Source organism: Oncorhynchus nerka, linkage group LG9a, assembly GCF_034236695.1.
Source record: "Oncorhynchus nerka isolate Pitt River linkage group LG9a, Oner_Uvic_2.0, whole genome shotgun sequence".
Classification (NCBI taxonomy): domain Eukaryota; kingdom Metazoa; phylum Chordata; class Actinopteri; order Salmoniformes; family Salmonidae; genus Oncorhynchus; species Oncorhynchus nerka.
In genome coordinates, this window is record NC_088404.1 from 53336037 (window position 1) to 53343163 (window position 7127).

At 42.3% G+C, this 7127-nt stretch overlaps 1 protein-coding gene across 1 annotated transcript in view; it reads right to left on the reverse strand.

The window, feature by feature from the left end:
* The window catches only part of LOC115134515 (phosphatidylinositol 4-phosphate 3-kinase C2 domain-containing subunit alpha-like), a 56083-nt gene extending 49966 nt beyond the window's left edge, over positions 1 to 6117 (reverse strand). The window contains 1 exon segment of the mRNA XM_029668574.2: positions 6013 to 6117. The gene's annotated coding sequence lies outside the window, so the exon portion shown is untranslated.
* Positions 6118 to 7127: the final 1010 nt, after the last annotated feature.

The following is a 7127-nucleotide window of genomic DNA, read 5'->3' on the forward strand; positions in this document are numbered from 1 at the left end:
CTGTGGAACGGCTTACAGACGGTAGGCAATTAAGGTCACAGTTATGAAAACTTAGGACACTAAAGAGGCCTTTCTACTGACTCTGAAAAACACCAAAAGAAAGTTGCCCAGGGTCCCTGCTCATATGTGTGAGCGTGCCTTAGGCATGCTGCAAGGAGGCATGAGGACTGCAGATGTGGCCAGGGCAATAAATTGCAATGTCCGTACTGCGAGATGCCTAAGACAGCGCTACAGGGAGACAGGATGGAGAGCTGATAGTCCTTGCAGCGGCAGACCACGTGTAACAACACCTGCACAGGATCGATACATCCAAACATCACACCTGTGGGACAGGTACAGGATGGCAACAACAATTGCCCGAGTTACACCAGGAACGCACAATCCCTCCAACATTGCTCAGACTGTCCGCAATAGGCTGAGAGAGGCTGGACTGAGGGCTTGTAGGCCTGTTGTAAGGTAGGTTCTCACCAGACATCACAGGTAACAACTTCACCTATGGGCACAAACCCACCGTCACTGGACCAGACAGGACTGGCATAAAGTGCTCTTCACTAATGAGTCGCGGTTTTGTCTCACCAGGGGTGATAGTTGGATTCGCGTTTATCGTCGAAGGAATGAGCGTTACACCGAGGCCTGTACTCTGGAGCGGGATCGATTTGGAGGTGGAGGGTCCATCATGGTCTGGTCGGCAGGTAGCCTAGTGGTTAGAGCGTTGGACTAGTAACCGAAGGTTGCAAGATCGAATCCAAGAGCTATATATATATATATATATTTGACAGATTTTTACATTGTCACCTCAGGGATTCGATATTGCATAAATGTATAAAATATGTATAAAACACATACATAAAAAAATGTATGGGGGATTGGAAATGATGCAGACAATTACAATGAAGGAAGCCACAATCTATCTGCCATATTAAAGCTGATCTACACACATTTTTATTTATTTATTATTAATAATAATAAAGGGGGGACAAGATGGCCTGCTGTGGTGGAATGGAGTGCGTGTGGGGGTTTGTAGGTCAGAAGGAGGATCTTGTAAAGAATGCATTGGGAGGCAGGGGCCCAGTGGAGTTCACGACAGGGGGAGGGGGGGGGGGTGCTACCAGGACTTAGTGTGGGTAAGGAGTCGGGCTGTAAAGTTTTGAACCATTTGAAGCTTAATGGAGGGAGCTCGAGTTGATGCCGGAGAGTAGTGTATTGCAGTAGTCAAGACGGGTAGAGATGAACGCATGTATGAGGGTTTCAGCAGCAGGACAGGAGAAGGAAGACCTGACTTTGGCAATGGTGCGGAGATGGAATTATGAGGATTTGACAGTCTGTCTTATGTGTTGGTCAAAAGGGAATGTGGAGTCCAGGATGACTCCAAAGTTGTGTGCATGGAGGGAGGAAGAGACAGTGAGGGTGAAATTTCTAGTTTTAGTGAGGGTGGATTTGGTGCCTATGAGGAGGAGTTCCGTTTTATCACTGTTGAGCTTGAGTAAGTTTGGTTGCATCCATGTTTTTATTACAGAGAGGCAGGATTCAATATGGGTCAGAGGTGGGTTGAGGAGGGATTTGGTGCCGAGGTATATCTGGGTGTCATCGGCATAGCAGTGGAAGTCAAGGTTGAAGTGACGGAGGATCTGACCAAGGGGGAGGATGTAGATGATGAAGAGTAAGAGACCCAGCACAGAGCCTTGGGGGACAACCTGTACAATTGCAGCTGAGGTGTGGCCATTGAGAGAGATGTAGGGGGTCCAGTTGGTGAGGTATGATTGTAGCCAGGAGAGTGCGGTGCCCTCATCACCCAGACCCTCAAGGCTGGTGAGGAGGATCTGATGGCTCACCATGTCAAAAGCAGCACTCAGGTCAAGAAGAATCAATATGTTGTACAGTACTGAACGAATACTCTACTTTTCTTTACTGCAACTGTGGTTTGTGACTATAATTTCCCATTGTGGCCAATTCAATTGCAGTCATTCTGTTACTGATTTTTTGGCCACTCATTGATTTCGGAAAAGAAAAGGGAAAGGGGGATACCTAGTCAGCACAACTGAATGCATTCAACTGAAATGCGTCTTCCGCATTTAACCCAACCCCTCAATCAGAGGAGTGGGGGGCTGCCTTAATCATAATTCATAAACAAAATTGTTAGCAGCAACAATACTATGACTAATAGGGTTGGGCAATATTTGGGGAGACCTCTTCTACGATATGCTACTCTAAATATCGCGATAACTGATATAGGCCTAACCATTTTGCGTTTTCAAGTCTTGCCATAGATTTTTTACTTAAATCATATTGAAAGTCTAACTCGGACACCCAGGAACATTCAATGTCATCTTGGTCAGCAGCTCCAGTGTATATTTGGCCTTGTGTTTTAGGTTATTGTCCTGCTGAAAAGTGACTGTCTCCCAATCTCTGTTGGAAAGCAGATATTTATTTTTTATCCTAAAGTTATTTATCCCTAGTCCTTGCCAATGACAAGCAAACCCATAACATGATGCAGCCACCACCATGATTGAAAATATGAAGAGTGGTACTCAGTGATGTGCTGAATTTTTTTTGTGCCTTGCTGCAAACAGGATGCATGTTTTGGAAGAATTTTTTCCTATACAGGCTTCCTTCTTTTCACTTTGTCAATTAGGTTAGTATTGTGGATTAGCTACAATGTTGTTGATCCATCCTCAGTTTTCTCCTATCACAGTAATTAAACTCTGTAACTGGTTTAAAGTCACCATTGTCCTCATGGTGAAATCCATGAGTGGTTCCTTCCTCTCCTGCAACTGAGTTAGAAAGGACACCTGTATCTTTGCTGTTGAAATTAGTTGGCAGGCGCCTTCACTTCAACATTATTGTGTATTGGTGTGTTTCTAATACCTTTTAAGACTATCTGTGTGACCAGAAATCAAAGCCTTTGCTTATTCCACATTTTTAGGGTGGGAAATGGTTGAAAAACATATCATGCCTTTATTTCTCAAAAATATACACTATTAGCATTCATTTGACACCAAATTCGATATGATCCTATAAATATCATGTTTCTGCTAATGGGTCCTTTTACATGGAAATGACCAGTGACAGCAGGGAGGAAAGGGAAAATAATTTAAATCTATTTGAGTCATGCTGCCTCAGAAATCCATGACAACCCCACTTACAAAATTATGCACAGTCAGGGTAAAGGGGAGTCCATAAAAGGCCTGTTAAAGTTTAGTGTGCCTGGCTTGCACAAGGACTGTCACATGGGTTGTACACTACAGAACAATGTGTTTCGAAATAAGAACATCCTTATGTGTTGTCAGAAACCGGCAACACGTGTGTGCATTTATCAATTTCTTCAAACAACATAGATCTAAAACAAAATAAACTAATTCTTATCACTACCCAGTCCCTCAGTCAGATACTCTCTATCAGGCGACACAGGCCTCTCCTGAGTTTCCCTCACACCTCCCATTGTGGTGAAGGCTAGCTGTGCCTGGGCTCTCTCTAGCTAGCCTAGCACTAATGTTTGTGAGGAATTTGGCATGTAAGGCAGCCAGGCGGGTCTCTCACTCTCTCTCTGTAGCATTGTGTACTCTATGGCCCAAGGGTGTCTTATCAGCTGTGCTAATATCAGAGCCTGGGCAGAGATTCCGGTGGTGGAAAACCAACGGCAGCATCGCTCAAACATTTGTCTAGCAGCGTAGTGAAGCCACATTCTGCCAGACAGACGTCAACTGAGTTTGACCTGGGTAAAGGAAAGAGGTAGGCAGACTGTGGTGGTACTGGATTCATTTTTTGGATTCTTCATCATCATGTAACCCTGCCTCATATTTGCAGAGTGTCAAGTTTTGACCTCAGTCTTCCCTTCAAACAGTAGCTTAAACCCTACTCTGAGTAGATGCAGTGGACTATGGCGCCTGTAAATGTTATAGGCTAGGCTACATATAGTGAGGGATCAGGCCTATATACATTTTTCATCTTGAAGCTTTGGACTACCCATCCCATTCAAATGAAGGGCCATTGAAGAAGAAAGAGAGAATGTAGGCCGAATGCCATTTAAATGTGTGGACATGACTCACCAATAGAGTTCAAAACTTAATGTACCCAAATGTCTCTTACATTTAGCCTACATATTACAATGAGTGGCTACAGGAAGACAGGCTAAACCTTCAGCCACTAAACCTAATCCCCAGAACAAAGGGTCCTGACCTGAGATGCCATCATGTTTTAGAAGCCCTTAAAAGGCAGCGGGAAAATTAAAAGAAAAAGTTGGAGAAAAGGAATAGAAATAGCTCAAAGTAAAACAAAAACAAGATATATACCCATGGTGCTGTAAACCATTTTTGGCCAAATTCCCTAACGACTTCAAAACGGATCTGAGAACATTGTTAGTGTCCCCTCAAAAGTAGTTTGGGCTAAAAAGACAGGCGATACTGGGAGCTAGCGACTACCATTCTCCCCCAGTGGAAATGTCTGCTTGACTGGAATAATTTAAGGATGCAGGGGTCAGTTTGGAACTTTCAGAGATAATTTGTTCACTGGATTGAGTAGAATGGTCTCTTTACAAATTGCCTAATAAAAATGCAAGTAGCAGGCCGCCACTACCAATCTGAAGCAGACATACCGGGTAGCGGATCAAGATACAAAATAACATCTTTAAGACAGGACTAAGTAACCAAGTCATGCTTATAGCTTTTATAGATTCAGTTTGTACAACGATGGCCAATGACTGGGACAAAATCTCAAATGCTGATCTTCCTGCTGCTTTGGGTCGAACAGAGAGCGTGTACAGAACATATGGCTCAGTCGGTAGAGCATGATTCTTGAAATGCCAGGATTGTGGGTTCGATTCCAGGGGCCACCCACACACTTTGGATAAAGGTGTCTGCTATATTATTAACATCTAGCCTATAAAAAGAAACGGGCAAGACTTTATAGTGTCCATGCTTGACAGTAGAGTCCCAATAACCTAAACACAACTATGTCAAATTTTGTCCATGTAAATGAGATTTGAAGTTAAAGTAGGAAACAAAGTGGCAATTGATGATAGGCTAACTCCCCAATCAAAATATCAGGTCATAACCTCAGTACAATACCGGTATATGTACTTTCATGCTCATGGTTAGCAGTTGCAAAATCTCTCACAGACACAGATCCAGCCTTTCCCTCTGGGAGTGGGAAAATAGATACCACCCACTCAAAAGAGTCTTTCGCAGTCTAAAAAAGTATCTTCATGTTTTTGGGAAGCTCACCCCCTGATCAGCAGCAGCCATGACGACAACTTAGCAGGATTCAACGGGCAGTCAGCAATAGCACAGAACACTACAGACTGAGAGGTTTACGTAAGGTGCAAAATAACTTCATCAACTTCTAATTTGATGTTGAAAAGGCTTTAGATTTGCGACTTGATTGAGGCAAACATTGACACTTCATTCTGATGGCACAAATTAGTTATCTGACAGTCAGGGCTACAGATCGCATATTTATCTCAACTATCCACATACGGGCCTACATTGGGGTAAGTGTATACCACCAGCGATTTAAAAAAAAAAATAAGGCACACCAGACTCGAGCTGAATTCCCTTTGAAGCCTACTAGCTCTCAATAGAATTCCTCTGCCACAAATAATGTCCCTGCTGTGACTTTGATGTACACACATGTAAATTGAAACCTCATCAGATACATTTTTTGAAAGTTGACTAACTAGCTAGAACTGATGAGTGAATAAAAGTATTGTCAACAGTTTGGCTTCAGTGGATAAGTTCAAATATATATATATATATATTTCAACGTCGACACGCGTGGCATAACTACGTGCCATTTGTCTTGGAATAATTTGTTTATGTTCGATGATCAGAACTTTGCGCATCACTGGTTCTATCATTTAAAGCACTCAGTGACCTGCCAACAAAGTGAAACACAAGAAGAAACGCAGGATTTTGAGTACGAGCAAGGCTCGAATACCTTACGGATATCTGCCAATAGCTCTCGGTAGTCTTAACTTTTACATACATATATTTCCGGTAAATAAATATAATTTCTCACCTTTGAGCGGTAGGATGTTTGTAATCATTTTCCTGCAGCTGCAATTGTTTTCCATCCATCCACCCACCCGCTCGCGCAGATAAACGTCAGTTCCTGTTGAAGTAGTTTGATCACATTTCACCAAAATCATTTAAAATTATGAAACAGCGTCACCATGTGGCATAAAATACACTAAAATAATAAGGCAGGAAAAATCTTTGGACAATGTTGATGAAGTTATCTACATCTCTGCATATATTTTTTATTTATTTATGCATGATATTGTTGTCACTGTCGTCAGGTTCCCAAACAATATGAATAGCGATTTTATTTTGTATGTTCCATTTGTAGTCCGTTTTCTTTTTTATTGATAGCTTGAGCGCAATGAGAAATAACAAACAGAATGCCAGGTAGGTTATTCAAATAACATAACTAGCAATAGTTGTGTCACCACAAGAAAATCTCTCTCTCTATCTCTCACACACAGGCTGTGCATTGCCATCTTAGCACAGAGTTTCTAAACGGTTAGTGCTACCCGAGATCGTTGGGATCTCAAATACAGGCTACAACTGAGACGAATGATACAGTTGGTTGGACCACTTCCCAATTCAGCATCTCTTTTGACGTGTTCGTGCGGATCACTTGTGTCAAGATGTTCACCGCTTCTAAAGGTTTGTTGCATTATGGGGATATTGTCTGTGATCAAAGACCATGAAGTTTTGACTGTAGTCGTCTGCAAGTTTCTGCAGTTGCTCTTAACCAACTTCACCCTGCAGCCATTACCTACAGTGTGGGAGGATCTATTGTCAACCAATCATTAGGGAGTTTTTGTTTAACCCACGCGAACGTGACCAAAAATGTGACTGAAACAGGAACCAACTTTGCCGCATGGCATGTATGCAGTGGATATGTACAAAATTATTTTCTTTCTTTTTTCACCTTTATTTAACCAGGTAGGCCAGTTGAGAACAAGTTCTCATTTACCACTGCGACCTGGCCAAGATAAAGCAAAGCAGTGCGACACAAACAACACAGAGTTACACATGGGATAAACAAATGTACAGTCAATAACACAATAGAAACATCTATATACAGTGTGTGCAAATGTAGTAAGATTAGGGAGGTAAGGCAATAAA